Source organism: Marmota flaviventris, chromosome 5 (genome assembly GCF_047511675.1).
Source record: "Marmota flaviventris isolate mMarFla1 chromosome 5, mMarFla1.hap1, whole genome shotgun sequence".
Classification (NCBI taxonomy): domain Eukaryota; kingdom Metazoa; phylum Chordata; class Mammalia; order Rodentia; family Sciuridae; genus Marmota; species Marmota flaviventris.
In genome coordinates, this window is record NC_092502.1 from 50726387 (window position 1) to 50734117 (window position 7731).

Below are 7731 nucleotides of genomic sequence, written 5' to 3' on the forward strand. Positions count from 1 at the left end.
TTATGCACTTCAAAAAGGCATTGAAAGAATTTAAAATAATTTTTCTGAAGTAAAGACTCTAAGAAAAGGGAGAATAGGAGCCAGATGTCAGGGAGATACCTGTCTGAATTTTAGCCAATCTGATGAAAAAACTAAGGTCATCTTGCTATTTCAGAATATAACACTTCATGTAATTATTTGCTAATGAACAAAAAAAATGTAATGGGATTTTGATTTCAAGGATCCCTTCTAACATAATTTATCTTCTATTGTAGTTTTGTTGATCAGCCTTTCCTAATAATTTGATGTGGCAAATACCTAAGAACACAAAAAAAGACTAATTTGTAAATTGAAAAATTTTACAAAGTAAATTAATGTGGCATTAAGCTCAAGTTCCAAAGCCACTGACAAAATTATAGGGCTCATAGGTCAATTAACAATTTAAAAAGAGAAAACATAGCTGTTGACATAATTTGACTTTATTCAAAAAAGAACTAATTAGGGAGGGGATTGTGGCTGAGTCATAGAGTGCTTGCCTAGCATGTGTGAGGCTCTGGGTTCAATTCTCAGCACAGCATATAAATAAACAAAATAAAGTCCATTAACAACTTAAAAATATATTTAAAAAAGAGAACTAATTAGAAAATCAATAGATTAAGGAATACACCTTTTATTGAGTATTTTAAAACTGAACAAAGAAATTATATATATATATATATATATATATATATATATATATATATATATATATATATATATATGATTGAGTTGGACTAAGTAAAGGTGATGCTGGTGGAGTCATAATAATATCTGATATCTTATTTCTTAAAAAATAGGTATTATGAAAAATTAACCATTTTTGCTAACATTACTATTAACTTCTTGTCTACTTCCCTCAGAAGAACAATCTTTAAGATGGAATAGATGATATCATATTTATTTTTGCATTGTTACTCTTATTTAACCTAACAACTTTTAAATAACAGATTTTTTTAACTCCTTCTTGCCTTTAACTGGTAGGTCTTTAAGTTGTGGAACTGGAATTTATAGTAATCAAATTGATCTGGCAATTTAGGACAATTTTTAAATTTTCCCTAATTGGTATGAATCTGCTGCTTGACAAATTAAATCATACTGATTAAACTAATCTTTACATAGTTGTGCTGATTTAGTTTAGTTTCTTTTAATAAAAAATGTAAGTGGTAGTGCTTTTTTTTCTTTTTTTCTCTTTCTCTTCTTTAAGACTTCCAATGGTAAATAGACACTAAATAAAGTTATCCTGGTGCCAAATGACAATAGCACATTTATCAAAATAAGAAGACTAACTTCAATTTTTAAAAAGAGCCCAACATTTCTCTTTAATTCAAGCAGCTTTGCACTGACTCTCTCAACCATCACTCCCTCTAGAACACACATTCTACCTGGTGGTAGGAGGGTGATTTCACAAAGAGCCTAACAGTCAGTGAATGTCTCACAGGTTAATGACAGCGCTTGCAGGACAAAAATAGCTCAAGCTGCCTCAATTCTCTTCAGTATTCTGTAGGAGGTTAACGTAGACCTGGAATTATTTTAGAACACACCTTTTGTACTCCTGCCTACCTGTCTGCCTGCCTGTCTGGATATCTCTATGTATCAAACAGCACCTAACTCTGAAACATTGACACAATGTTTTGACTTAAAGTTTTATTCATTCCTTTTTTTTCTTTAGGAAATTCATACTTTTAAAATGTACTACATTTGTTTATGAGTTATTTTCATCTTTCAGATGTTTAGAGAAACTATTATTTAATATATTCATGTATTTATCACTCTGATTTAGCAAATCAAACTTTCTTTACTCTTCAAACTCAGGAATCAATGGTACTTAATAACTTGATAACTAATAGGTTTGATAACTAATAGGCTTCCTATTCTCTGCTTATCTAGATGGCCAGCCTCTTTGGGAACCTAATCTGGATTTTCTCTCAGAAAAAATGAGAGAGCCTGAAATGGGCCCCGGGACAGATAAGGTTGCAAAGGCCAGGCCCTCCGTGAAATGCTTCCTCCAGTCATACCCCACCTGCCTGCAGTTATCACCCAGTAGTCCATTCAAATTATTAATACATCAGTGGATTAATTCACTGATGAGGTTAGAGTCCTCAAGGTTGCAATCCTTTTCTAAAGACTCCACCTCTGAACCTTATGAATCAAGGATCATTCTTTCAACATATGAGCTTTTGGAGGGATATTCTTGATCCAAACCATAATACCTTTTTATCAGAGCATTTATGGATCTTCAGAATTCAATTTTAGTATTCATGTTCATAAAAAGAAAGGCTGTCTAGATTGTCCACTGTGAATGAATTTGAGAGTTTCCGTTGGCACAAAAATTTAAAAAAAAAACACAGTAGGTGTTTTAAAACAAGGTAGTTGAGCTGTTAAGAAAATCAAGATTCAAACTTATGGAATTTTAAAATAAGTGATAATTTAAAATATGTTTGAATAATTATTTAAATAAATACTTATAGAATTTAATTGAGCCATTGATACTAAAATAAAACCTCCACTTTTTAAAAATAATATGAAACATTGTATGTGTGGATGTGTGGGTATGGGTGTGTGTTTGAGAGAGAGAGAAAAAAAGAGAGAGAAAGAGAGAGTTATTTTGCATTACCTTATGATAGAACATCAATAGTAGAGAAGAGAAGAAAGGTGGTAAGATCTGGCCTTCCAGCTCAATTTAGATTAACCACCATAACTTATACATTAAGCTATTATGAAAAATACACAGAAGAAAAAGTGATTTATTTTTAATAAAGCCTTTTAATTTTTTTTAATATTATATGATAAAGTTTACCACCACCCCCGAAAATATCTGCTGAAATGTTTGCTGAATTTCCTTCCCAAGTAGGACTTTACTATTATATAACAAAGATCAATTTAAAAGCAGGGTTCAATGTTCTCAAATTCTCTTTTATAGGTAAATTGTTAAATAAAATGTAGTTTTACTATTCTAATATCTGAACATAGTCTAAATTGGTTTTGATCCATAAATGAGTCCAGGTGTATCAGACTCAATGTATAACTATATAACAGGGAATTCTCCACATTTACTTCCACATGAAATACTCAACATTTAGCAGTAGTAATTGTTGGAATGTGTGTAGGTATTTAGAGCTGTGTCAGGAGATGAGCAAAGCAATGCTGTTGGAAGGGAATACCCTGATTCTAACCATGGCACTGCCATACCATTTTAAAGAAGTCCATTGACATTTCATCTCAATCAGCTTCTCTTTAATGTCTATAAAATGAGAGAGATGGATCAAGTGAGTCCATTTTTTTTTCTTGTCTGATGTTCTTTAAGTCTGTTTCTAACTTGTAAATTCCATAAAATATTAAGTAAACTACATGTTCAATTCTAGATGTACTAATTTACTTATTTGTCATGGAAAAATAAAGACAGTTATAATTTCAGTAGAATGAGAGCTTTATGAAAACTAGTGTACATGAAGAAATTGAATTCAAAGATGTTAACTATTATTCATATTTGATAACTAATGGGAGAATCTACATTTATTATTATTTCACTTGAATGTATTTTCTTATACACTTGAGCATGGCTCAAGTACACCAATTGTTATCTAAAATACCTGCTTTTGCAGAATTTTAGAAATAGGTGTGATTTAGTATAACTCCTCTAACAAAAATACCATACTGGAAGGCATTAATAAAAAATTATTTCTCCATGTTTTGAAGGAGTAAGTCCAAGGTCAATGTAGTGGCAGATCCAGAGTCTGGTGAGGGCCCACTTTGTGGCATGTAGTCAGCCTCCTTCTCCTTGCATCCTTACCTGGCTCACAGCATAAACAGTAATGTCTTCCTCATCTTGTAAGGAAACTAATCTCATCATGAGGGCTCCAGCATCATGACCTCATTAAACCAAATTATTTCTCAAAGTCTTGCCTCTCAACACCATCCAATCTGGCCTTAAGGTTTCAATGTATAAAATTTGATGGGGCATAAACTCAGTTCATAAGTTGTAAATAACTTATGTGCATTTCTTAATCCTGTTTGAGGTCTGACTTCTCTCTGAGGCTTTGGCTTAAAACTACAGATCATCTTCCTGATCTAACTACCTGTCTTTCCATAGATAAGGCAAGCCATGCCCTTTTCTCTAGCTCTTTCCAATATCGTGTGATCTATGCTTGTTTACTTCCTTGCTGTATTCAAAGTTTACATTTGTTGGCTTAGGTTGCTGTAATGAAATGCCATAGACTGGGTGTTTCTGGAGTTAAACAGAACATGTATTTTTCACAATTATGGAGGCTAAAAGAATGAAGTCAAGGTTCCAATGAGGTAGATAGGTAGTCCTCTAATAGGCACATAGGTAAAGGGCCTAGGAGGAGAAGGGAAGAAGGGAACAAGACAGTGCCATCCTATCCTGGAGAACATCCTCTTACTAACTGAGACAGTTTCCAGCACAACAGTTCTTCCTTAATTATCCTTATCCCTCGTGATAGCCAACCACAAAATCTATCCTTACCCCAAGTACTATCTCTTGTGCCCATAAACCACATCATCACCACCTTGTGCTAATAAAGGCTTAGAAAATACTTTTCTCTAGATTTGCTCAAGAAGACAGAGAAAGTTGATGGCCCTTTTCTGAATTCTGTATTTACATGTCATCCCACAGTCACCCATATAGATGGATGGAGTCCATGAAATCCCCTAGGTGCCACAGTCTGTCTGGGCACAATTCAGGAGCCACTTGTCAAAAGAAACAAACTTTATTTTTAGAACACACACACCACACCACACAGCTCTTTAGGAAAATCTTCAGAGCCCAACTGCCACCACCGGCTTCCCACAAGCCTCTCAACCTCCCCCACTCCTCCTGCTCTTGAGGCCGAATGGCTGGTCGTGTGGGCAGAGCCAAAAAAAGTCCCCCAGTGAGCAGCTCCGTGGTCTGAAAGGGCAGGGAAACAACCCAATGAGCATCACTGCAGAGGAGCCAATCAGTTGGCAGCTAGGAGTTTGCTGGCAGCTGGAAGTTTGCTGGGGCCCCTTCGGCTGTGGCTCTCAACACCTAGGCAATACATACTCATTGGCAACCCTCTTTTAGGAGACCCTACCTCTTCTGGAGATCTTCTTTTATTACTGTAATAAATCCTATTAGTTTGTTGTCACCTTTGTGTCTATGGATTTAATTCTTTGAATTCACGAGAAAGTGGAGAGGCTGAGCTGTACAAGTCCCTTGCCTGGACAAGTTTCACAGTTTCTCCTGAGCTTGTTATCTTGGCTGAAAGATAATCACCTTCTTACTGTGGCCTCACATGACTTCTCTGTACACTGAGCTGTTCCTGGTGTCTTTCTATAACAGGTCACCAGTCCTTTTAAATTAAGGTCCCATCCCTATGACCTCACTTGCCCTTAACGACCTCTTTAAAAACCCTCTCTCTAAAGCCAGCCACATGTGGGAGGGGTCTTAGAGGTTTAATCCATGAATTTTGGGGAGGTATAATTCTATCTATAATACTTATAAGCTGTCTGATGCTTCAAGGAATTTGCTCAGTCTGTAGCCTTTTTTTCTTATTCAGAATTATTTTCACTGAACAAAACAAATAATTTATAATTATTTAATTAATATGGTTTTATTAAACTATAAAGCTTTGTTTAAAAGGAGAGAAAATTGCCAGCAGGGCTTTATCCTACATATTTAAAGTTTAGATTGTGCCTTCATAAGATCACTTCTATTTTGAAAAACAAATCTGTGAAGAGGTTACATTCAGAGCACTCATAGAATTGAAATGAATGAAATCTCAGAAACATCAGTTTAGAAACTTTACAGCATTCTTTCCAGCTCAGCAGCACAATTCACAATAGCTAGACTGTGGAACCAACCTAGATGCCCTTCAATAGATGAATGGATAAAAAAAAAATGTGGCATTTATACACAATGGAATAATACTCAGCACTAAAAAATAAAAAGATCATGGCATTTGCAGGGAAATAGATGGCATTAGAGCAGATTATGCTAAATGAAGTTAGCCAATCCCTAAAAAACAAATGCCGAATGTCTTCTTTGATATAAGGGAAGTGACTCAAAACAGTAGGAAGGAAGAGCATGAGAAGAAGATTACCATGAAACAAGGAAAAGAGGAGTGAGGGAAAGGGAGGGAGAACGGAATTGCATGGAAGACGGAAGGAGACCCTCATGGTTTCACAAAATACATATGCGATCTTGTGAGGGGGAAGGGAAGAAAAAAAGAGAAAAAGAGAGATAAGTGTCACAGTACAATGGGTAGAGAATAGGGATGGGAGTGTAGGGGAGGGGAGGGAGGGATAAGGAGGGCAGCAGAATACAACAGACACTAGTATTGCTGTATGCATATATGTGGCTGAATAACAAATGTGATCCTGCAATCTGTACAGGTGGAAAAATGAGAATTCATACACCATTTGAATCAAATGTATGATATGTCAAGATCATTGTATTGTCTTGAGCAACTAATAAAAATATTAAAGACTTTCAAAAGTGACAAACCAATGGGGGGAAAAAAAGAAACCCTGGGAGATTTTATAAACATGTGTAGATAAGAAATTGTCAATCTGTTTTACAAAGCCTTTCTATCATTTTACATTCTCACCAGTAATGTCAGAGAATCTCAGTTGTTCTCTATCCTCACCAGCATATGGTGTCATCCGTCCTTTTATTTTAACCATTCTTTGGGTATAAAATATTTCTCTGTGGCCTTAATTTATACATTTCTAAAGCACTTAGGCAAACGGGTATTAACCCATTTCCCGTCTCTCCATCCTTATTCCTTTCTTTGTATTTCCACTGATACTCATTCTGGGTTTATTTGAGCTACTGCAGATTGATCTAAAAATTTATCTGCTTACAATTCTCATTTATTACTCTGCTTTGCCACCCTGGGCAAGCCTGCTTATTTAAAAACAGATAACGCCCCTGCATATATACTCTGGGTTTTGCACAATTTAGGACTCATTGGAATACAATTTTAACCCATGGAATTACTCATACTCCTACCAAACAATCCTTGATTGAAAGGTCACATCTTACCCTAAGACATGCCAATTAACAGAACAAATTTTAAAAAGGACCAAACCCACAGCATTCTACAATTCTTAATTTTATGAAAATGGGAATAAAAGAAAAGATATAAGGGACAATGTTGATCAAGTGAACTTAAATGGGGTTTTAGATTTCCTAAAAATTTTCCCGAGACCTGGAAATTTTTTGTACTTAAAATTTCCTGTTTACATGACAGTCATGTTTTCTTTTATACTCTTAATATGCTCTGGTTATTTTTTTATGGAAAAACTAGCTGATTTTTATGATTATCCTCAATGCGAAACAAAACTTTAAATCAATTAAAATCTTTCATTAAGCATAGTTACTTTCACATATGCTACAATCATAATACGTACATTTCTTTGCATAAAGGCACAGGCTTCGATTGGATTTTAAAAAATCCTCGACTACAAGATTATGTATATAGAACTCCCATTGTTGCTTATGTAATAGTAGATTAATCAAATTGACTTACTCTATCTAGAATAAAATAAAATAAAAATAATTTACTGATAAAGTCAATTTTTAAATAATCTTTATTTACAAAATACAATTCTAACAATTATAATTCCATTAAGCTTCAAATGGAAGCTTAATCATTTAAAAGTATAATCATTTGAGTAAAAGCAGTTATATTTAAACTAAAAATGAGAGATAGATTACTTTTGAAGTCAGAT